The following is a 25,743-nucleotide window of genomic DNA, read 5'->3' on the forward strand; positions in this document are numbered from 1 at the left end:
TACCACAATTCCAAGTATGGTGCACCTGGATGTATTAGTATTTTTGGTGTTGTGTGACTATTGATCCTGGCCCATAGATTTGTCCCTCACCCTTGACAGCCACTTATATGCCTCCCATGTCTGTTTACTTGCATGTTATGGACAGCTGGTGTGAGTGGAGTCATAAGATGTGCAATTGTTTTTCTGTCCAGCCTCGTTCACTTGCCTTAGTGCCTTGGAGTTTCATTTATGTTGTATTCTGTATTTCATATTACTCTCTGGCTTGAGGGGCAGCATGTCATGAAATATGCATATTGTGATGTGTTAATCTATTTGCTTGCTTCCCATAATGTGCCTATGAGACTTTGTGTACAAGGGTTTTGAGTATACCTTAGGAATGGAATTGCTGGATCATAGTATAATGCTATGCTTAAGTTTCTAAAAAGTGCAAAACTGATCCCTCCAACATCTGTGCAGATGTGTGCTCAACAGTGTGAGACTTTTGATTTTACCACTTGCTTTTTTCTTCATCTTTAAAAGAAATTATCTATTTTATGTGTATGGGAATTTTGCCTGCGTGTATGTCATATCACATGCCTGCAGTGCCTGCAGAGGTCCCCAGATGCTATTGAGTCCTTGGGGCTGTAGTTACAGATGTCTGTGAGGGGTTCTGTGGCACTGGGGAAGAGCAGTCAACCTCCTCATGCTTTGTAACCTCTATAAAGGGTCTGAATTGGTATCTGGTTAATGTTGGTTCTACGTTAGTTCTCCAGTGACCAATGATACAGGAAATAAATTTCTTCAGGAGGCAGTTATTGATTTGGTGGTTTGTTGCTGGTGATTGTTTTAGTTTCTTGCAATTTTAGAATTGGCTTTTTTAGTCTTTGGGTAGGACTGTGAAGTTAGGTTTATATAGCCATTACAATGAATCAGTGGGTGACTTGGAAAACACTAAAATCTTAAGCATAAGTGGTCTAATTCAAAATTGGGAATGTTTATATTCCTTGTTTAACTTCTCTTAGCAATGTCCTTTAATTTTCAATGTGCACAATTTTCATGGTTTTACCGTTTTCTTTAGAATTATTTTGACTTTTGTTTAGTTTTCTTGTCCAGTTGCTCTGGCTAGAGTTCCTGTACAATGCTAAGTAGAAGTACCCTTGACAAGGTCCAGAGAAGGGGAAGATATTAGTGCTTTGCTGTCTATGGTAACATTGGTTTCTGGCTTTTGTCACTGCCCTTCATCTCCCTTTGCCTTTGCCAACTTTTTCATCATACATTGTTGAGTTTGGTGTGTACCTTCCTGGGCCCATTAAAATGACCCTGTGGGTTTTCTCTCTCTTACTCATTGCTAGATTACACTGATGAATTTTGATTTGTAAGACTCCAAACAACATCTCTGAGCAATAGCTATCTCCAGTTTTCTGGTGAACTGTTGAAAATGATGCTCCCACATTCACAAAGAATATTTGCCTCTAGTTCCTGCCTTTACTTCATTTGGGTATGACCTTAATGCTGTCTCCATGCCCCAGGGTTGAACTTGTCTCCTGCTTTATCCTTGCTTCTCTTCACACTGAGGTTGAGAGTGGCATAGCCCACAGCCTCACTGCCAGTAGTCAGCCTACCTTAAGTCCCTCATTTTATGCTTGCCAGACTTCTCTTCTTTAAACACGCAGGACCCTGACCACACATCTCATTTATGATTTGGGGAACAAACACTTCAGTGAGTCCCACTCTCCTGCCTTTCTATTTCAATACTGTTTAATCAAAATATACATGTAATATTTTTATACAACCCATATGTTTCCATTTTCCATTTTTATATGTATCTGTCATTGCCATGTGTTTGTAGCTGAGCTGTGATGGAGATGCAGACTCAAATATGATAGTTCTTAAAATACAAGAACAAACCAAAATAAAGTTTCAAAAGCATGTGCCACGCATATGCTGAATGTAACCGTTCCTTTAATATTAGTCTGAGACCTAAGTTCTATGACGTTCCATCATTCTGTCACCTCTGGCTTAGTTGAAACTTCTACTCTTGGGTGATTGTCATAGGCATGCTTATTCGTCATTTCACTGCCCCACGATTGAACGGAGCACACAGTTGCTCGCTGTTATCCTTCAGTGATCAGTTCCTAAAGCATGCCCACACATGGTACATGCGTGTCACCACTTCTCTCCTCTTTCCTCTCTACACACCAGTGGAGCTTTCGGACCCCTCAGACTTACAGACTGTTCTGAACCTAGAATAAATTTCTTCTGTGTTGCTCATTCTGTTCCACTTTATTACCCTTCACCTGACACACACAGCTGAAAATGACTGAAACGCAGCCCAGGAATGACCTAGAGTCTATCAACCAATGCTCATAGCCACTCCCAAGACAAAGAAAAAGGCTCAACAAAAATCCCCACACTTTCCCTATGTATAATATATACCTTAGATCCTCATCCTGCTTATATGGAAATACAACTTATGACAAAAATGGCATCTCAAAATCCAGCATACCTTACTTACAATATTACTCTACAAGTACTTGCTGTTCATTTGGAAGAAATTAAACCATTCTTGTGTTCCTTCCATTAGACAACGCCCCTTTCAATCTATAATCAGATGGAAGGGAAACTCAGTGTTATATAACTAGAGCTTGCTATAGTTTCCAATATTCAATTCTAGCTTTTTGATAGATGCTTTGGAAATATTAATTAATGAAAGTGGGTTTACCTTTTAATCTGTAAAACTAGTTATGCCTATGGTACTCCTCATCACGCATCTACTACTCACACTGTAAGTGGAACTCTTCCCTATGCTCACTGGTAAGAAACAGAATAAATGAGTAGAGAATGCGGACCAGGGAATATCTGGCAGTGGGATTCAAGGAGGAGACCTATCTTTCTGTGGTTGCAGTAAACATCATCTAGACCTATTCTAAGTTAAAATCACAAAATACAAATAAGATAAAAACAGACAAACTGATAATATTCAGATATAAAGAATGTATAGTTGGGCAAACAGTTCAAATAGAAAAAAATTGGACTGCACTTTTAATAGGTTTTTAAATAGGTTATAACACAGGATTTTTGCTTTATCATCTCATATCTGCTATAACACTCTTATTTATTAATTCAGAGGCAACTATTTGAAAAGCCTTTACATTCTTGTTCAGTTAATAAGCTTTATATAAAACCATGTAACAAACGGGCCTTGTAACTATCCCTTTATCAGTTATGAATACCACAAGCAGTTCCCCCTGCAGCTTTCTCTTTAGACTTATCCCCTTGACAATGCAGTTCATGTGTTGACTTCAAAAGTAATTGTAGACTGATCAGATCGCATTGTAATTTTGGATTTACATTTACATAAATCATCACACCCACTGTGCAACTTATTGCTTCAATTAAAACCCTATCAAACCACATTATATTTGAAGTGTGTGCTGTAGCAAGGTCTCTAATTTGCATCACAAATATAATCAAAGAACTCCACCTCTTTGCCTGATTTATAACAACAATGTGTGAGACTAAAGAACAGCCTATAAAATCCTTCACAAGTTTAACGATACAAACAACTTCTCTCAGACTCACTTCAGTGGTTTGACCTACTCATGGGGATTTTTCAGCTTTTCTACATGTTTTTCTCTTAAAATTTTTCCTCCACTAACATTTTTAGCCAGTTATTCAATCATTTTAGGCTTTCGATTTCAAGCCTATGTACCTTAGTATTTTTAATATTTTTTACTATTTAGATTTATTTATTTATGAATATTTTGCCTACACACACACACACACACACACACACACACACACACGTGGTGTGTATGAACCGCATGCATGCTTGGTACCCATAGAATTAAATTGGAATTACAGATGCTTGTGAACCACCCTGTGGGTACTGGGAACCAAACCTGGTCTTCTTCAAGAAAAAGCACTCTTAACCATTGACCCATGCCTCTAGCCACATATGCGAATTAATTTTTAATCTTCTCTGTCTTTTTACTCTTTTTACCATACATTACAAGTTTTCTTTTCTTTTTTGTTGTAAATTAATTATTTTATTTACATCCCAAATATTACCCCCCTTCTAGTCCCCCCTTGCAGAGTTCTTCCCCCATTTCCTTTGCCTCTGAGAAGGTTCCACCCCACCCCACCCCCGACACACACAAATTCATCCCCTTTCACTGGAAACATCAAGTCTCTACAGGGCCAGGTGCATCCTCTCCCACTGAGGCCAGACAAGGCAGTCTTTTCATACATATGTGCGGGAGGGCTCAGAAAGTCCCATGGATGCTCTAAGGTCAGTGACTTAGTCTCTGGAAGCTCCCAGGGGTCCAGGTTAGTTTACATTGTTGGTCTTCCTATAGGGTTGCCATCCCCTTTGGTTCCTTCAATCCTTCCCCTAACTCCTCCATAGGAGTCCCCAAACCCAGTCCAATGCTTGGTTGTGAATATCATATATGGCCTAAGAGATTATATAGGAAACACAAACCAAAAATAAGGGAAGATAAATGTAAACAAGAGGCAAAAAACGTTAAGTAGATAATTGCCCAAAGAATACATGTAGTCTATAGGTATATGAATAAATGTTCAACCTCATTAATTATCATGTAAAACAAATTAAAATAACAATGACATGTGACCTCACATGTGTTATCAAGAAGACAAAGGATAATAGGTGAGGGAATGCGTGGAGAAATGCAACTCTGGTCATACACGGATGGAAGGACTTAAATTATTATTAAATTATTAAAGAGCAACAATGTAAACTAACCTGGACCCCTGGAAAACAGGATGGAAGTTCCCAGAAAACTAAAGATAGACTTACCACCTGACTCGGAAATCCCCCCTCTAGGTATATACCCAAAGTAGTCTAAATCAGTACGGTTTAGAGACCACCGTTACATTCTTATGCTGAGTGCTCCATTTTCAACAACTCCCAAAATATGGAAGCGACCTAGGTATTAATCATAAAAGAAGTGAATGACAAAAAGTATGTGGCCCATACATATACAGCCACCAAAACTAGATAAGATGGATGAAGCTAAGAAATGCAGGCTGACAGGAACCGGATATAGATTTCTCCCGAGAGACACAGCCAGAACATGTCAAATACAGAGGCGAATGCCAGCAACAAAACATTGAATTGAGAACAGGACCCCTGTTGAAGGAATCAGAGAAAGGACTGAAAGAGCTGAAGGGACTTGAGACCCCATAAGAACAACAATGCCAAGCAACCAGAGCTTCCAGGAACTAAGCCACTACCCAAAGACTATACATGGACTGACCCAGGGCTCCAACCTCATAGGTAGCAATGAATAGCCTAGTAAGGGCACCAGTGGAAGGGGAAGTCATTGGTCCTGCCAAGGTTAGACCCCAGTGTACGGGATGGTTGGGGGGAGGGTGGTAATGGGAGGTGGACGGGGAGGGGAACACTCATAGAGAAGAGGAGGAGGGGTTAGGGGGCTGATGGACTGGAAACCAGGAAAGGGAATAACATTTGAAATGTAAATAAGAAATACCCAATTTAATAAAAATGGAAGAAGAAAAAAGTATGTGTAGTGGACTGAATGAGAATAGGCCCCATAGGCTCCTATTAGAATATGTGGTGCCCGGTTGGTGGAACTCTTGGAGAGCGAATAGATCATGTGGCCCTATTGGAGGAAGTATGCCACTGGGGACAGGCTTTGAGGTTTCAAAAGAATTATGCCATTCACAATGTGCTCTGTCTACCTCCTGTCATGCTTGCAGTCAGATGTGAGGTTTCAGAAGTTCCTAGAGACATGCCTTTACTCACAGGCTGTAACCCTCGTGAACTGTAAACCCAATCAAATGCTTCCTTGTGTTTAAACACAATAGAAAAGTAACTAATTCTCTCTGTCTCTGTCTCTGTCTCTCTCTGTCTCTCTCTGTCTCTCTCTGTCTCTCTCTCTCTCTCTGTCTCTCTCTCTCTGTCTCTCTCTCTCTCTCTCTCTCTCTCTCTCTCTCTCTCTCTCTCTCTCTCTCTCTCTCGTATGTGTGTTGGGATATCATCCAACATATAGAGAAGGAAAATTCTGTCATTTGCTGAAACATGAATAAACCCGAAGGACATTATGCTAAGTGCAATAAGCCATGTATAGAAAGATAAACCACATGGTCACTTAAAAGTCAAATCAAAATGTTGGCCCCATAGAAGTTGAAAGATAAAAACTGAGGTCCAGTGAGATGAATTAATGAGTAAAGGAAACTCCTCCTAAGCCTAAAATCCTCAGTTACATTCTCAGAGCCTACGGGGTAGAAGGTACAAGTCAGCTGTGGCGAGCTGTCCTCTGACTCTGTATAGATGATAGTTCTAGACTGCTCACACGCACACACACACTCACTCACTCACACGCACACACACACACACACACACACAAGAAACAGAGAAATACTGTTTTTACATATTTAAATTTGACATTTAAAATAAAGAAGTACAAAATAGATGTGGGGAAAGAAGGGAAATGAAAAAAAGTTATGCAGATCAAAGAGAGTGTAGTTTCAGTGAGATGTGGGGAATATGGTCCAATAATTCCTGCAGTGGTCACTATAATAAATAATGGGGCATTATAATTGAAAGCTGTTTTTATTCTGTCTGTTTATGTGGCAGGGTCTCACTTGAAACTCTCTGTGTAGACAGGCCATGTCTCAGACTTACAGAGCTCTACCTGGCTTATAAACCCAGCAACACGAGATTAAAAGTGTGCCCCACCAGGCCTGACCTCTCAAAACCACTGAAGCATAGATTCTATCACAAAAGAGATAAATAACTGAGCTGATATATTTGCCAGTTATTCTGATGTAATACTATAACATTAGAAGCAAATATTAAAACATTAATTTCTACTCCATAAACATGGGTAATCATAATTCATCGATTTTAAGAAAGAATCAAGCCTTTAAAGGTCTCTGTGTGATACGGAAGACTCTAAGAGATCCTTTGGAAGTGGATCAAGAAAACTTAAGTAAAATAAAGCCATTGGCTGGGTGGCTGAAACAACAGATGTTGACTACAGGTCCAGAGGCAGCCATTAACGCCAGAGGAAAATTGATAGCACTGGAGGTACATATAAAATCTAAAATCAGCCCCCACCCTAACACCAAACAGTGGGCGGGCCGATTGCATCCACAAAGGTGAGGTACAAAATGCAAATTAGAAATCCATGGAATTGCAATGAGAAGAGAATGGAGAAAATCAATGAGGATAACAGATGGCTCTTAGAAAAGATCAATAGAATCAATGGAGTCTCACCAAACTAGCAGCCAAGAAGAGAGGGACGACACAAAGTGCAGTGGAGTGAGTGAGGAGGAGGTATAACCACGGAGCCTGTGGACATCAAAGGTCAGCAGAGCTCCTGTTTGATAACTTAGATTAAAAAAAACATTCCAATCCATTGAAAACCACAGTGCACTATGATCACAAAACACAACCTGTACAGGCTCATATCTGCACAAGCTGTACATGCAAGGGCTGAGAAGAAGAAAGGGCAGGGAGCAAATACTTTCACTGATAGACTATGATACCATTTAAAATAAGAAGGAACCAGCTCTCTATGATTGATATTTTATAGACGAGTAGAGAAATTGCTCCCTTCCTTATCCTGGGAGACCACCACTACCCAGACTTTAAAACCAATCAAACATATTACAAAAACAAAAAGATACAGTCAGGACTCCTCAGATACATGGACACAAATCTGTTCAAGTCAAATCCAGCTGCATGTGGGAATTACACACCATGACCAAGCTGGATTTATTCTAAATGTACAAGGCTGATTCCTCATTCATATCAAGTGGCTCTTTACTCTGAGGTGAAACATTTATAAAGGGAGAATGGAGGCTTACAAATACCCAAACATTACTAAAACATATGAAAATGTCACTGTTCAGGAAAAAAGGGGGAAATTTAAAATAAAAGCAATAGCATTTAAGGGGTGACAGCAGTAAGTTTAGAGTTGATGGGCATTGACTGAGGAAAACTGTCTAGTATTCATTTCATGAAACAAACAAAATTTTATTATAAGAAGCAATAGCACCCCCTCTGTGTCAGGGAGCATGGGACCTGTCTCTTCCAAAACACAAAGAACTGGTCAAATCACATGGTAAGGTACCCCTCTGATCTGGGTGCATCACTATAAAGCAGTAGTAATGTTCTTACCTCACTCACTGCACGATTTCATACTGCCACTTTTGTGAAACGCCATCTACCAATATACCCTATACATTCATAAATAAGTTACTATTTGAAGCAAAGTAATGAAATGAAAAGAAATATCACTACACAGCTTAGACACAAAGTCTCCATTTTGAAGATTCATGCTCTGTTCTAAAAAAGAAAAAGGGATTTCTTTTGCATAGGGAGTAGGGGTGGAGAAGCTCAGGGGGTCTGAATGGTTGGTTGAAGGACATGTTATGGAATGTCTCTTGTGAGACATGTTTTGCTGTTTTGATACAGGAAGAAAGAGAGACAGAGACAGAGACAGAGTCATAGTCAGAGCAAAGAATGAGAATAACTTGAATAACTGGATGGATCGAGGTGGGTATTAGAGATTCTAGGAACAGCTGACCTTTGCACATTAACATATCAAAACCAATTTTAAAAATTACATTAAGTCAAAGTGTAGACTGATAACAATCCCAGTTAAATATGTGCATGATTTATTTTAATGCTTATCATTCTCACTGATGCTGTCCAAGGCAGCCTTAGCAAATGTCTACTCAACATGGATTTGATATGTTTAATATCACTCTTCCTGCTTCATGACTGACCAATTCCAGCCATTAGAAGACCATGCCTTTTAGCAAGTCTGTGTCTGCTCTGTGATGACCACTCACTGAGTTTACTCAGTTCTCCAGAAACAAGAACAAAAGTTTCAAAAAGCATTTTCAATTCAGTCATGCAGGTATCTAATTCTTCCTCCACTACCCATACTAAAACTATGGGAAATTAAGGAGCAGCAAGGAGAGTGAAGTCATAGCTGACATTTAGGACATTATGAAACAAAGAACCTTATTTAAAAGTGGCTCCTCAGGGAGACACAAACTGCAACAGTCAGAGATTCCTGTGATGGTACCACCATATGCTAATCACATGACAGAAGAGTCAACATTAACTGAAAGCATCTGCAAGCACTTCCATAGAAGGGCCTAAGGAAAGAATTAGCCACACCATTAAGAACTCACAGAAGTCACAAGCATTTGTGTGCCCTTTCTTCCTCTCCTTTCTTGTCCATTTATATAGAAAACCCATAGAAATCACAAGTTTCCAGCCGTGGAGGAAAAATGTCAGTTGCCATTGAAAAGACCCTAAGCTTTCAGCTCTCAGTGAATACAGTTGCCCCAAGTAAATCAACTTTTCAACATTCCAAAGTCCTTTTAGGAATGTGATTCTTTCCTCTATCTCTCCCAAATCATCTGCTAACAACTATCAGAAACGATTTATAAATCTCATGTTTCCCCTTTTCCCTAAAAACGCCTCTCTGGTGGAGTGCTGGTGAACTGGGTGACGCACAGAGGAAGACAGACTTGTGAAGGGCAATCAGGAGAAGAAAAGGCTGGTGGACATAACCAAGCTTGTGTTTGTAGGATATGTATTTCTGACATCCTCTTGAGTGTCAGCACTTTCTACCACTTGCCAAGATCTAGGAGAGGTTCCAGTATCTTCCATTCTCACTGTTTCTATCTTCTCATTCACTGCAAAATATTGTATATCCAATAAAGAAAAGCCAGAGCCCTCTACTTTATACAAACCTAGACATCAGAGCAGACCACAGGCTTTGTTCTGAACATATAGACCTCATGGCCTAAGATGGGTTCCTAATGCTATTTTGTGAAATGCATTACTCTATATACCAACTCAAAAACAGAGAGCTTCTCTCTCTCTCTCTCTCTCTCTCTCTCTCTCTCTCTCTCTCTCTTTCTCTCCCTCTCTCTCTCTCTCTCTCTCTCTCACACACACACACACACACACACTCTCTCTCTCACACACACACACATTCACACACACATATATACACTCTCTCACACACACACAAACACACACTCACTCACACACACACACTCTCACACACACACAAACACATACTTTCTCTCTCACACACACACACTCCTCTCTCTCTCTCTCTCTCTCACATATACTCTCTCTCACTCACACACCCACACACTCTCACACACACACATTCTCTCTCTCTCACACACACACTCTCTCTCTCACATACACACACACACTCCATTCTCTCTCTCTCTCTCTCTCTCTCTCTCTCTCTCTCTCACACACACACACTTTCTCTCTCACATACACACACACACTCCATTCTATCTCTCTCTCTCTCTCTCTCACACACACACACGCACACACACTCACATGCACACAGACATGCACACACACACATGCACAGACACACACTCTCTTACACACACACACACACACACACAGAGAGAGAGAGAGAGAGAGAGAGAGAGAGAGAGAGAGAGAGAGAGAGAGAATGGTCCCATTGTAGCAAACATAAATTGAGGCAGACGAAGCTAAAAGGTAAAGCTATCAAAAACTAAGTTGTGTGCATATGTAGATACTCAACTAATAGCAGAGGTCTTTGTATTAATATTGGTTCCATGAAACTACTCAAATCTGCTGAGCAGTGACTTCACTATAACAGCATTTGCTAGTGTCATCTTGATGCCTTTTCTGCTCTTGAAGTGAAATTTTCCCTGCCTACTGCTTGTGGGAATCTTTATAATTATATCTAAACCCTACCTTGATATAAACAGAGTATCTCCCAATTCAAGAACCTTAATCATATATATTTTCTGGAAATTAGGACATGGGAATCTTTGCAATCCATTGTTCAGATCATCAGAGCTTTCTCACTGTGTTAACATTAAAGTGCTAAGTTCTCCTTCAGGGTCAGCTCCATGCAAAGATCTTGAACTCAAGTGCAAGAGTACCAATCCTGACACTGGGCAAGTGTTTCTCAATCTATGTTTATCTAATCCAAATCTATAGTAGTTATCTTATTTTGTTGATAAAAATATCAGTCTATGTTCATTTGAGAGCTAGAAGAGTTGTGGTTATGCAACTCTATATACTGAGTGATAAATCAACCATGGAATTCAAAGTCTTCCTTTTCTGTAATGAAGACAGCAACCTGACATTGCTCAGTCTCTTCAGTTTATTTCCTCACAGACTGGAGAAACAGCTAGTGATTATTCTTCTAAATTGATACATTGTCCCATGGGGTAAGCCCACTAAAATCAGGGTGTAAGTGAGTATAGAAATCCCAGGAAGTACATGAAACTGAGATGGCTCAGGAAGCTTCTGAAATGTACAAGGTTCATAAGACCCCTCTCCAAATAACAGTGGCTGCTGGGAGCTACCTACGGGTTGTGCATGGAGTTCCAGCAATAGTCACCATCATCCTAAAGTAGGCTTCTGGTGATACAGCTGCCTTTGAGTTAGCAATGTCCTCTAAGAAACACCTCATCCATACTCCTATAGGTAACCTCAGTAAGCTCACTGGCTCACAAGGCAGACTTGGGTGGAATAATTTCTTTGGTCTGTTGGTGCCTCCTCTTGATACCTGTTCATGTCACTCTCAAAGTCACTCGCAACACTTCTCTATACCAGATCCAGTGTGCCACAATGCATTGCAGTTTACCAGAGGCAACTGTAGTCAAAGATTCAGCTGCCAGCTGGCTTTTCCTCCTGTTTAAACTTCTATCCAGCCATACCCTTAGGAATATCTATTCCTAGCCTAGTTTTTCCACCCAGAGTCCTCTTTATTGGCCTACACTGAAGCTCCTTTTTCTGTTCTGACTCAGAACAATTCTATTCCAACCCCACCCCACCCTCATTCTTTCTTCCCAACATGGTAGAAGCCTTCTGAGACAGCGCATCATTTCCTGGCATTTGCATTACATCTGTGTGACCCTTCTCAGTACTGCTCTGTGGGGGAGAGGGAACACCACAGAGCTGGTACCTCGTATGTTCTGTAGTTTCCACCATCCCAGTGAGTATACATGGCTACATTATTATTTTTAGAAAGACTGTTGTAAATTGTCACCGTTACTCCTGGATGTTTCACATCATCTGAATAACCTATCCCTTGTCACATCATGCGTTCTTTTTACTTATTTTTTTAAGATCCCAATCTGAATCCCACGAGATATTTCCCATCTCCATTCACCTCATATCTTAGAGGATTATTACCCCCCTGAGTTTTATTGCTGAATTGTACCAAGGTTTGTTTCTGTTTGTTTGGTGGGATTTGCTTCCCTAAAAGGAGATTCTTCTAATAAGACTGTACATTACCAAGTATCTTTAGTGGCAATTCCAAAAAATGTACTTGATTATACAATTTATAGTTATTAATTAGAGAGTAATTGACTTCTGTTTATATAGTCACTAGCTAGGAATCTAGAATATGGATTCATTACAACCACAAAGCAGTGGTATTCATAGAGTTACTGAGGGCCAGATAAAAACCATCAATCAAAATATCTCCTCCCTACATTCCTACTGAGACTTTATCATTTCCTTTATGAAAAAGTTAACTTTGTTTTATTTTTCCCCCTAATGCCTTTGCTGCATGTATGACAAAGTACAATTTTAAAGAAAGAATCTCACAGGGAAAGAAGAAAAATACCAGATAAATAATATCCCACAGCTATGTGAACTCAAAAAGTAACTTAGTATATTGTTCAAAAATTTATATATTCTCCAAAAGGCCCCTTTTTGTATCTCTGTGTTGTAAATAAATACTTGAAATTCTTCTGTTCTTGCTTATATGCTCAAATACTTGATCAATAACCATGCATATCCATTTTGGGATTCGGAAATTTGTCATGATGGTTCTTCTCATATGGGCATTTTTTTTCAGTATCTCCAAATGATCTCAGGTACAAGCATCATTAATGTGCTGTCTTCCATACTTGGTACATTCACAAACGATATTCAGTGACCTGCAACTTTCTGCAGTGGCTGAATGTGAGGACAGGAAGAGAGCTAAAGTGATTTACACTGCGCCTTGAGGACAGTGTCTGCAGGAAAGATTCCTGGATTCCAGAATTCCTGGATTCCAAAACATACTATGCTGTTTCAACTCAAAAGATTCATTCATATAACAAAAACAAGTCGCCAACATGTTATATTAAATTACCGCTAATTCCTCAGCAAAATGCAATTTATCTTGCAGAAACTAGTTCAAGTGGCTCAAGTATGTTTAACCTCCAAACAAACTGTGTGGGGAAGATACCTGCCTTCCATTTACACTGAGAACACCCACACGGTGCAAAGGTTCACTTTCCAGTGATCTCTCCAGACAGGTTTTCAAAATGAAAATGTCAGTTTCATATTTTTTTTCTATGATGAAGCAAAATCATAATTTTCTTTTCTATCATGTCCCGTTCTTCTTTTTTGGCTTATCAATAGATCCTTTTAAAAGGCAGGACATTCTATTTCTTGTCTTTAAAAAGATAATTTGAGATTTATCTTGCTAATGATCTTGCTCTGTCTAGCTGAGCTTTCCATAGAAGAACTGACAGCACATATCCAATGAAGAAAGCCTTGCTGAGAGCCCCTTACTATATAGGCATCTCTTTGCTACCATCAAAGCATTTGTATGCATGGGGGCAGGCAGGCATGCGCACGCGCGCGCGCGCACACACACACACACACACACACACACACACACACACACACACACACTTTGAGATGCTTATATCCTGACTGTCAAAAGATAAGACAGTAAAATTCTAAGTCATGTCTAGGGATGGCATGACCCTCAAGACTGAGACTCTCAGGTTGCCATTCTGGAAAACAACTCAGAACCACACACTCATTCCATCTCAATCACTCTGGCATGCTCTCTTAGAATGTCCTTTAATGATCTCATCTAATTATGCACAATGACAGCATTTCCTGTGGACTGAGTCCTCCTTCACATTTTCCCAAGTTTTGCTGGTGATCTTCATGTTCTAGGACCACAGACCAAGGACCTTGCTACAAACTGTGTGAAAACCAAGCCCGACTTTCTTGCATTGTAAGAGGGACCACTGTACCCCAAAACTCCTTTTTAACTTCAATACGTATGATTCTCCCCTCTGTTCCCCCTGAACTCAGGGAAGTGTTTGGCTTGCCTGCTCCTGTGAACTACAGACTTTTTCAATTTAGCAAAAAAAGGTTTATTACTGATAACAAAACAACATACCACCTCTACCACAGATAAAACACAAAGCATTATTTTAAAGGACCTTTAATTCCACAGAACACTGTGGCTAAGTTCCACTAGTGATGTTAGTGTGACCCTGAAACCATATCATGGGTTTACTCTTAGAATAGCAACCCTTAAAGTCCTGCTGACTCCTACGGATGGAGGGAGCCCTGGCTGGAAAGGCAATCAAATCTTTTGTAAGCTGTGCCTTCATTTCATTTGCCGTGGTCTATTTATTAGGCCCAATGGTCTAAAAAGGAACTCTCTCTGCTCCCTCAGAGTCTATGGCTTTTAAGATTCTACACATATGGCCTTTGCCCATAATTTGGCTTCATGGTAAAGAATCTCAGAAAGATTTCAATTAGACCAGCACTAGAATACCAACAGCAGTAAGGATGTTATTATATTTGTGCTTGGGAGATGTACATTCCAAGCCAGCTCAGACTGCATAGTAATACATGTCACCAAGGAAATGTCATATTGAAGTGTAACTCTAAATTAGAAGGTAGAAGGCTCACTACATCTTATTTTATTACCAATCAGTGAGCTTAGGAAATAAAGGTGATAAATAAGCATTGTATATCTTTCACTGTGCAGTGACTAATGCTGATGATCTCCTCAGAAAACAGTGAGAAGTTACCACACGCTGCAATGAATATCATTCTCTTTAATTCCTGAAGAGATGTTACTGGTGCCATTTCCTAGCTAAGCTAAAACCACAAGTGGTTAACTGCTATATACTGGATTAGTTCCAGAGCCCCAGTTCTTAGATATGCATTGCTCTAGGTCCCTGAGAAGACTAGACTTTGTCTGTATCACTTTTTGCTTGGTCACTGACAATCCAATCATCAACCATGGGTCCTAACTCATTATCACTGTTTCTGTCCATCCTTCATATATTCCACTGTTGGGGCCAAGCACGGTCTCAATATTTCTGCTCCAAACAACTCACAGCCTTCCTAAGTGATCATCCCCTTGCCTACAGTTCATCAAAAGTAGACCCGACAGACTGGTTCTTACAACAGCACCCTGCTCAAAACCATGTTTGAAAAACATGGACTCCCAACACTGAAAACTTGAGGCTAGAAGCATTATACTGTCTACAAACAAGCAATCCGTTTCTCTATGATTGTTAGCAAAACCTTTCTTTTTCTTTCTTGTCCTTATATTTTTCTTTTCAAACTAGCTTTGACAATAAATGTCCATTGTTGGCCCTGAATGGTCCCTACTAACCACCAAGGAGAACACAGTGATTGTCACTCACCTTGGAAAGTGGTACACACATATTGTAAATGTTCTGATGTGCTTCAGCACAGAGTTCAAATATTTACCAGCGTTTAGTATGAACACATCTATTTTGTCATCCAAAAGAGAGAGCCAGTTGATTAAAAGTATTGAATAATTGTGTCTCAAATATCAACTATGATTCTCAACTGATCTTTTACTATCCAAATACTAGTCCTAGAGAATAGGTTAAAAACATATCTCTGAATACTTATAATACTCTGTTACAAGTACTGCCCTAGAATTCTTTTTTTTTAATTAAAACATTTAGGGAAAAGATGTTTTAAGATGGAAGCTGTTATATTATGTAAAACCTCAAGCTTCTATTCAGCCAGATCACTGGTGTCTATTGCTGGGCGTTGATTACTGTGAACCCTTCCTTCAAAGAGAAAATTTCTATATCACCATGTTTTCATAAAACTTTAGTAATTTACAATGAGTTTTGCTAATACAAATACCTCTCCAAATGCACTGAAGTTGTATCTTGACAGAGCCATTGAAAATCATCTGGAGGTGACAATGTGCATACTGTGCCCAATCAACTAAATATCTGAGCACAGCATCTCAGCCTCCTATGGAGACTGTGCTGTCACACTGTGATCATGGCTGATCAAATGCTGTGACTCACTATGGCTGCCCAGCATCGTGAAACGACACCAAAGCACATGCCACTAAGCTCAGGAAAGATGGATCTCAAAGCCCAGTTTCTTCTGCATGCGCATCACTTTACTGCCGTCAGAGTGCTGGGATCGTCAGCTTACAGCTATGAGAGTCAGAAACCAGCTCTGGACTTTTGGCAAGAAGTAAGTTTAATACTAAGTCACTGTCTCTGAATTTCAATAACTTGTCAAGACTGAATCACATTCTTGTGATTCTCTAAATCAAACTGGCTGGCTTAAAACCTTGTAGGTTCAAAATCACAGGCCTCATAAAATACAAAACTACCACAGTCTACAGGTGAATAATAGAACTGAGATAAACTGCTGTTTGTGATATTAAGGTGAAGGAGACTGGAGAGGTTCTTAAACACTAAGTTTACTAAAAATTGAAGAGGAAAAACAGAGATCACCCTATACTAACTATACTTTAATGTCCCCTTGGTCACAAAGATTCTGTGACTCTGTTAAGGGAAATACTATGGAATAAGAATACATTGAACTTTTTTCTCTGAGATAGCAAGCCAGAACACTTGAAATGGCTATGAGTGGGGCATTGACCAAGAAGGAGCTAGAGTAAAAAGTTCATGGCTGAATCTGCGACCTAAAAGTATCCTTCTCTTTACACCCAGTTTACTCACAGTTCTGGTGAAATATTTGCCCGGTGATGACACTAGGTTCCTGGGACACTTTCACAGGGAGCTGTCTGCCTGGATTTTTCTTAGTTGGCATACTTTCAACTGCCAACAAGATAGATGTAAGTCCTAGCCCTTCCTCCTTACCCCTGACTCCTCATCTTCAGTGTAGCAGAACAGAACTCAGCTGCCTTCTCTGTTAGCAGCACTGACTGTGAAGGAGTCAGGCATTTGTGTTGCTGTGAAATAATTGAAATAAGCAGGAGAAAAGTTCTGGTCCATGGTTTCAGTCCATGGTCAGCTTGCTCCATTGCCATGGGCCTGTGGTGAGGCAGAATGTCACAATGGTAAGAGTGTGTAATGGAGCAAAATTATTCACATCATAGTGGCTAAAAAGGAGAGAGGCAGAGAGGAAAGAAGACAAACTTTCAAAGGTATCCCTCTGCTGACAAACTCCCTCAAAGCAGGACCACCTCCTCCAAGCCTCCCATCACCTCCCAGGAACATCATAAAATTATAACTCTCTTGCTGGACTAACCCACATATGAATCAAAGTCACCAGGATCCAATCACTTTCCCAAATCCTATTGGCTGGCCACCAAGCTAGCTCCCATGTGTATACACATCCATAGAAGCATTTCACATGCAAACCACAGCAGAGGGTCAGCTGCTTCTCTTTATCTGTAAAATGGAGAGAATCATTACATGCAGTGATGTGGTGAAGTTTAAGGATATAAATCAGATGTGAAAGAACCTTATAAAATGCTACTGAGCTTAGTAAGAAGATCCCTTCAAGGGTAAGGGCCTCCTTCACGATATAGAGTCACAGACTCATCGTCCTGATGAATGCTTGCAGCCTGGCATGAGCCTCTGCAGATTTACAAAACTTCAAGGCACCAATGAATACATTTACAAAAGTGGAATTTTGGCACTTGTTCAATCCATATTTATTAAATGTGTCTTCTTTGCCAGCACTAAAAACACGGCATAAATAATGTAGTACCCATCCTCAATGAAACCGGAAGGCCTTTCCCATTTCCTAAAGGATAGTCACAGGACAGTCACAGCTAGAGGATAAATTCTTGACAGCAGGAATGGAAGGCTCTTCCTTTTGAGAGAAGTTAAGTAAGGGAAAGAGCGGGGAAAGGTTTCCCTCCAGAGACCTCTAATTTGAAGTTGAATCCTGTCTTTACCTTATGGACAACATGGGATTTGGGAGTACTAAAGACCTGTGGCACGACAGACTGTTGATTACCCTTAAAGGTAATTGGCTCAGAACCCCAAGATCAAGTTTTTAACACAGAAGAGATTTATTGAGCCCAGAGATACTAAAGATGGAAAACAAGAGACAAAGAGAGGAGATAGAGGACAAGGGAGATGGGACAGGGAACGAGAGAGAGGGGCAGGGATATTTGTCCTGGAGTGGTGGAAAAAGATTGCCTGTGGATAGGGAAGAGAGAGAAGTGGCCCATAAGTAAATGGCAGTTTATAAAAGTAAAGAGGGGAGGAAACCTGTGTTCAGATGAGGTGTTTAATTTTGATTGGGCAGATTAGTAAAGGCTTTGGATAGCTGGATCTTGACAGTCAGCCTCAGGAGGAGGAAGTGGCTAAATAAGGGGAAAGACCTTGGTGACTAGTTTTAGGAATGTAATCTAACATTTGTTATCAAGACAGAGGGAATGGGGGAAGGGCAAGGCCCGCCAGAGCCACATTTGCTGTGCTTAGACTGGCTAGAGTCCCTTCATAGCCTTTCTGGCTTATGCAAAGGCAGTCAACATTGATGGTGTAGTTGTTGAGGCTAGAAAGTCGAAGATCATGTGTGGCTAATTGAACCTCTAATTGCAAGGTGAAACCTTATTTTTGTATTCTCTGGAGAGGAGGAGTGTTTTATCTTTTAAAGACAGGAGGAAGAGGAGAAATCTACTCCTAAAAGGCCTTTTCCTAATGCCATTAACCAATTCCTGACAACTCTGTCCAAATCATAGGGCCTCTCCCAGTGCTGTACCCTGGGGATTACATTTCCAATGCATTGATCTGGGACCTATATTCAGAATAGAGCAGGTGGCACCACTGACTTCTGAGAAAATGAATGCTTATCTAGTCAAGAAAGATGGTTGCTATCTCTATAGAACTAGGTATAGCAGAAGCAAAGTAAGGCCAAGAGATAACTCAGTAAATAAAGCATTCCCATGCTTTATTCCATGTAAGCATGAGCAACCCATGTAAACAACCAAATGCTGTTAACATCTGTCTATAATTCTAATGTTCCTATTGCAAGATACAAGGTGGAGGCAGGAGACTCTCTAGATCACAGACTAGTTATCTTTGAATATGTAGCAGTGAATGAGAGAATCCCTACTTCTTACAAGGTGGAAAGGTAAGGTTGCTGTGGCAGGATCACACCCCGACCCCTGACACGACGCTCCTCTCCCAATACACCTCCTGTAGGGAGTGCTTTGTAACAGTTTCCTTCAAGATTGAAACATTCCATCATGAAGGGAGACTCCTTAGACAGGAAAATAAACAGTTCAAAATAGCTTCATGAAGTCTCTGAAACTGATCAGATTCACTGGGTACCTTCCTCCCAGAGGAGACAAACCAAGCTGTAAACTCAGAGCCCAGACCAGCTACCTGGAACAGGTTAGACCTACTGAGGCACTGTAAAGGACACAGCTTTTGAGCTGCCTGTAGGCTGTGCAGTGTGTGCAAGATTCCTAGCTTTGTCACCCATTCCAGGTGGGCTTTAGTGATTGATGCAGCTGTCTGTGAGTCGTTTCTGTTCCTACATCTCACCCATATTCCTGTAAGTGACCCCAATAATCATCGGCTTACCAAGTCGAATTTTGGTGGTATCCGTTTCACTATATGTCGTGGAATCTGTATCTGAGGTGAGTACGCATGTGAAAGGAAAAGAATCTGCTCAGGACCCCTAAGACCAGGGTCTTAGCACAAAGGAGATGGATTTGCCCCAGAGAGACAGATGGCAGGGAATGAGAGACAAGGAAAAGAGATTGAGGATGAGGAAGGAGAAGGGAATAAGGGAAAGGGGGAAAGGGTATTTGTCCCAGAGGAAAACAAAGGACTGCTTCTGGGTAGAGGGGAGACAAATGTGGCACATAATAAATGGTGGTTTATAAATGTAAAAAAAGAAACCTGTGTTATGATAAGGTGCTTAATTTTAATTGGACATGTTAATTAGGTGAGCCATAATGGACTTCTGATTGCTGGACTTCAACACTTTGATAGCTGGACCTCAGCCTCGGGGGTGGAAGTGACCAAATAAGGGAATGGACCTTGGTGGCTAGCCTTAGGAATGTAATCTGTTTTTATAACAAGGCAAAGGGAAAGCAGGGAAAATGGTGAGCCTACCAGAGTCATGCTTGCTATACTTGAGCTGGCCAGAGTCCCTTCACTATGCATATTGTGACTCCCTAGAAAAAAGTGTCACCCAACAAGGTGGAAATTAAAAGTAAACAGTAAAGAAACTATTTCCATTTTTCATGACCTGCCTAGTTCACTGAGGTGGGGGAAAAGAGTGGATTCCTGGTACAAGGTGACATCTAACAGAAAACAGGTACCTGAAGCATGCCTGGTTTGGGATCTGTCATGACTGGAAAAGAACATGGACAGCTGCAGCAATTTAAACACTGGCTGCTGGGAGCATTTCCTATTGGTGCTTTAAGTTAGCACAAACGTTCACTCAACACAACACAAAAATTCTTAGCTTCCATTCCTGAAGATTGAAGACCCCAAATCAGTCTCATGGGGTCCAAATCTAAAGATGTGTTCTTCATAGTTCTAAAGGAGAATCTTCCCTGTCGCCTTTCCCAAAGTCTAGAAGCCACCTCCATTCAAGTACCCTTAATTCATCTTTGAAACCAGCAACTCTTCACTCGCAAGTCTGTGGGGTAGTGTGACATTTGAAGTTAAATCCCTTGTTCCTGTCACCTCATCTCTACTTTTTATTCTCATGTGTGTGTGTGTGTGTGTGTGTGTGTGTGTGTGTGTGTGTGTGTGTGTACATGTAGATATGAAGTCATCGTTTTCCCCTTAATTTTTGAAACAGGGTCTCCAGCTGAATCTGTAGACGACTGATTCAGCTAGACTGCTTTCCAGCAAGTCCCAGGGATCTTACAGTCTTTGTCTCCCAAGGTTGGAACTACAGAAAATGCCACCATGCTCAGCTTCTTTACATGGATGATAGGGATCAAATCTGTGTCGTTATGCTTACACAAGTACTGCACTTATTGAGCTATTCTCAAAGTCCATGTTTTTCTGTAAGTATTCTCACAAATAATAATATCCAGATGCTAATGGAAAAGAATCACCCCTTTCCTGATGACCATGATCATAAACCTTATGTGGCTATAGTTTCTCAGAGATTTGGGTACCAATTCTTCTGCTCTCAGATAATCAATTATATAGTATATTTGAGTATTGGACTATTGTTTTTTATTCTCCCTCATGTATTTATTCCATTTCTCTCTTAATCAACCACTCTAACACTTTATCTCAGGCTCAGACAAAGCAAGCTGATAACCTACAGATGGGATTCCCCCAACTGCTGGACAGTAAATCATGATTTCACTGCTAGTGGTGAGTTAATGACAGCCTCTGATAGGCAGTGGCATCACACTAAGTAAGGTTCTGATCTTACTTAGTCTAAAGGGACGACAGCATTTGGTTTTGTGCCATCTGTGACCCTTGAGTAATATGAGTGCAGCGGTGTCTTTAAAGCATGCTATACTTGATGACTTTGTGAAAATGTCTTTGAAGCTTTGGAAAGAAATAATAAGAAGCTTCAGTCAGCCGACCAGAAAGTGAAATCACTCTGCGAAAGCCAAAACTTTTCCATGGCAGCTTCTAAAATGATTCTCAATCTCTTACAGCATCAAAGTCAACAAAGGTCCAATTTTATTTGTAACTGTGGTCATAAACCAAAGGACAATATCCATAATCTCAACACATCTCCTGTGTGAAATCAGGGAAGGGGACACCAAGAGATGGGGATGAGATACCCACCAAAGACAGCAAAAGCAGTTTCCTTCCCTTCTGTGAAGAACATGTTAACCCACACTAATGTCAGCAATTTGCATAATAGCTGCCCATTTTGGTACTGAATTTCTTTTCTCTTCATTACCTTCACACCAGTCATTAGATCAAGTCTCAGCATAAGCCAGAAAAGAACTGCCCATCTCTCCTATAGGGCAAAGAGGATTTATACAGCAAGATTTCCCCCCCACAAACACACACACCTATAGGGAGCATTCAATCTTGCAAAGACAGGGAGGAAGTGTCTTAAGGTTTTTGAACATAGTGGGCAGAATATAAACTGAATAAAAATGTGGTCACTGAGAAGGTCTTTCCTATGACTAAAATTTTAATACTTTTGTCAAAGATTCCAAGGATCTTTCAAATGGGTGAAGTGACATAGATTTCAGAAAGCTATAATAGCAGACTGTTGAAATGGGTTTATAACAAGCTTTTGGGTGGGAATGCTAAAGATTTATTATATGAAACCAACAAACTAATCCTGAGATGTCCCATGACATATTCACTTCACTATGGCAAAAAAAAAGAATTGACTGTTATGAAAGGCATTGACATAACTAAGAAGATAAGAATGATGCAGATGCAGGCTGACAGGAACTTGGCTCCCTGTTTTAAATGAAAATGACAAGAATCTGGGGTGTTACATGTGGTAGTTTGAATAGGTATGGTCCCCAAGGCTTAGGTTTTTGAATGCTTGGGCTCTGAGGAGTTGCATTATTAGGAAATTTAGGCTTGTTGGAGGAAGTGTGTCACGGTGGGGGTGGGCTTTGAGGTCTCCTATGCTCAAGTTATGCCCAGTGTGGCACACAGTCTCCTTCTGCTGCCTGTGGATCAAAATATAAAACTCTTGGGTCCTCTAGCATTGTCTGCCTGCGTGCTATCATACTTCCCACCCAAGATGATAAGGGACTAAACCTCTGAAACTGTAGGCCAGCCCCAATTAAATGTTTTCTTTTGGAAGAATTGGTGTGGTCATGGTGTCTCTACAGAGCAGTTGAAAGCCTAAGACAGTATAGACATGTGGTACATTTAGTCATTACAGTAAGGGTACTGACCTTCACAACTAATAATCTAGACTAGCAGTCAGGTAACCTAGACTGACAGATTCCTGATAGTTTCTGATATGCCATGGAATACAGAGAAGCAGCTCTGACCTTCTTCTCCAGAACCATGTCTCCTTGCCCGCTTGGTGCCATATTCCTCGAAATGGTAATAATGAAGTCGTAAGCAAGGCACCAGTTAAATATTTTCTTCCATAAGTTGCCTTGGTTATGGGGTCTCTTCATAGCAATAAAATAGTTACTATGGCAGAATTTGGTACTAGGGACTGGGAACACTTCTATGAAAGGCCTCACCATGTTTTTTGTTGAATAAATGTGGAAGTCTTTGAACTTTGGGTTAGAAAAGTAGTTGAATACTTCCAATTAGACTATGCAGGATGAGCTTAAGAGGTTTCAGAGGATAAGACTATTAGTGTCTGGAGACCATTCATGTGATATTTTGGCAAAGAATTTAGATGTTTTCTGCCCTTGACCAAAAAGTCTGCCAGAGACTAAATTGAAGAGTTAAGGAATAAAGTCAGTTGGCAAAGGAAATTTCAAGATAGCCTAGTATTATGCTGTGTGGTAATTAGTGATCACCCTATACAGATCCACAATGAAAAATGTGAGTATATTTTATAAAAATATAAAATGTACAATTTGAGGAGAGAAAGAAGACCAGGAAATACAATGTTAGAGCCAAGTCTGAGGTTCAAGAACTCACCCAGCGGAGCTTCCAACTTGTGGAGAGTAATTAAAGGAAAGCATAAGCAGCCAGGAAACCATAAACAAATGAAAACTTACACAAGTATTATTCAAAGAGCGATCCAGTTACTAGCCTTAGACAATAGAAAAACTTGTAACTTCAACACTTGGTTCTAGATTTAGAGTCAATAAGGACAGATAAAAGAGGTTATGGAGTCTTCCTCCACAGTTAAGGAAAGCCACCAAGCCACCAAGGCCACATATATGGCAGGGAAATTCCTGCTTGAAAGCACAGAGCACTGAGCGAAACTGTGAAGGTGAAGCCTGGGTTGTCCTGGAAACCCCCAAATGTATGGTATGACAGAATCATGGGATGCATGCCAAGAAAAGCTACTAACAGGGCATGGAAACAGCCCAAGGTAGAGAAGTATGATGTAGTCAACAAAGCTGGAAAAGAGCCATTTAATAAACCCTTTGATATCAAACATGTAGTCACAGAATTTCAAGTTTTCCCTGATGAGTTTTGTTCTGGTCCAATATCTTCATTATTCCTCTTTCTCCATTTTGGAATGGTAATATATATTCTGTGCCATTGTATGTTGGAAGTGTGCAATTTGCTGTTTGATTTTACAGGGGGTTACAGTTAATAAACTGCCTTGAGTCTCAAAAAGGACACTTGAGTAGTCTTGAGACTGAAAGACAATAGAGACTTTTGAAGTTGAACTGAATTCATTTTGCATTATGATATCGCCACAGCTCATGGGGGCCAGGGAGTGTGATGTGATGGTTGAAGGGGAATGGCTCCCATAAACTTAAGATTGAATGCTTAGGCAGCAGTTAGTGGAAATCATTGGGAAGGATTAGGAAGTGTGGCTGTGTTGGTGGATGTGTGTCACTGGGATTGAAGTTTCAAACCCTTACACTAGAACCAATCTCTCTCTGTCTGTGCCTGCAGATCAGGACGTTTAGCTCTTAACTGCTGCTCCAACACCATGCCTACCTGTCAGCCTCTCTGCCTTCCAGATACCACACTCCCCATCCGGATGATACAAGACTAATCCTTGGCCCCTGTAGTCAAGCACTTGATTAAATGTGTTTCTCTATGTGTTATCATGGTCATGATGTCTCTTTATAGCAATAGAACAGTAACTAAAACAATGAGTTCAATATCACCTTGCATGTAGTTTACATAACTTTCAAAGAATGTATGCACTTACCAACTGACATGCATGTACCACATTGGTTTCCTGATTTATGAAATGAGAACCAACATTTCAAGGCAATCAGTTGCAAGTCTCTAAAACTATCTTCTCAATCCTAAACAAAACATTAACTCAGAAGTAATGCCATGTACAAGAAGTAATCAAAGAAACCGATGTCACCATTAAAGTCATAAGTGAGTCCAGTCATATCCCAGTATAATTTAAATTTTTGCATCCAAATGATTGGTTAATGGCAAAGATGATGGGGTATCATAAAATTAACCAAACAGAAGCCTGAGATGCAGGCGTTTTAGGAATGGATCGATGTACTGTCACATCTGTTCTCTTAGTCATTTGCAGATATACAATGTACCATCAACCACGTTACACAACAGAATTCTTTGACATCTCCTCCTATCTGACTGAAAGTGTATGGGTCCATGTTTGTGTCCCCAGTTCCCTACCCAGGGTAATCACTGTTCTTCCCTGTGTCTGTGAGTTTAGCATTTTCAGATTCTGCAATCAGGTGAAATCATATTGTGCCTGTTTTTCTATGCCTAGCAGATATCATACAATACAATATTCTCCAGGCTCATCCATGCTGTCAAATGCAGATTTCCTTCCACTGTTATTTACTATTTTGTCTTTGTCCATTGATTCATTGATGGTTACACTCATGTTCTTTATTCATTGATGGATGGAGCATGTGTTCTCCAAGTAGTGGCAGATGTAGGTCAGTACGTTCATTATTTTACAATGAACTATTAATGCAGTAGCATGATGACAAGAATGAAGCCATGAAGGCTAACCTCATTTTTTCCTCTACTACCTCATGTGCAGTATGTATTCTGGTTCTACTAGTATAACACTGTCCCCTGGGGTCGTTAGACAGATACACAGTTTTAAGTTGATTACATGATAGCACTCCTCTGTTCAGTTATCCAGACTGACCAAATTTGATGCTTATTAGT

The 25,743-nt window shown here is 40.3% G+C and overlaps 1 long non-coding RNA gene across 1 annotated transcript; it reads left to right on the forward strand.

The window, feature by feature from the left end:
• Positions 1 to 16,101: 16,101 nt before the first annotated feature.
• On the forward strand, positions 16,102 to 24,680 carry LOC120097038 (uncharacterized). Its single transcript, XR_005494103.2, has 3 exons — positions 16,102 to 16,285; positions 20,840 to 21,050; positions 24,526 to 24,680. It is a non-coding gene; the product is annotated as an uncharacterized LOC120097038 (long non-coding RNA).
• Positions 24,681 to 25,743: the final 1,063 nt, after the last annotated feature.

The sequence above is a fragment of the Rattus norvegicus genome, chromosome 15 (genome assembly GCF_036323735.1).
Source record: "Rattus norvegicus strain BN/NHsdMcwi chromosome 15, GRCr8, whole genome shotgun sequence".
Taxonomy (NCBI): Eukaryota; Metazoa; Chordata; class Mammalia; order Rodentia; family Muridae; genus Rattus; species Rattus norvegicus.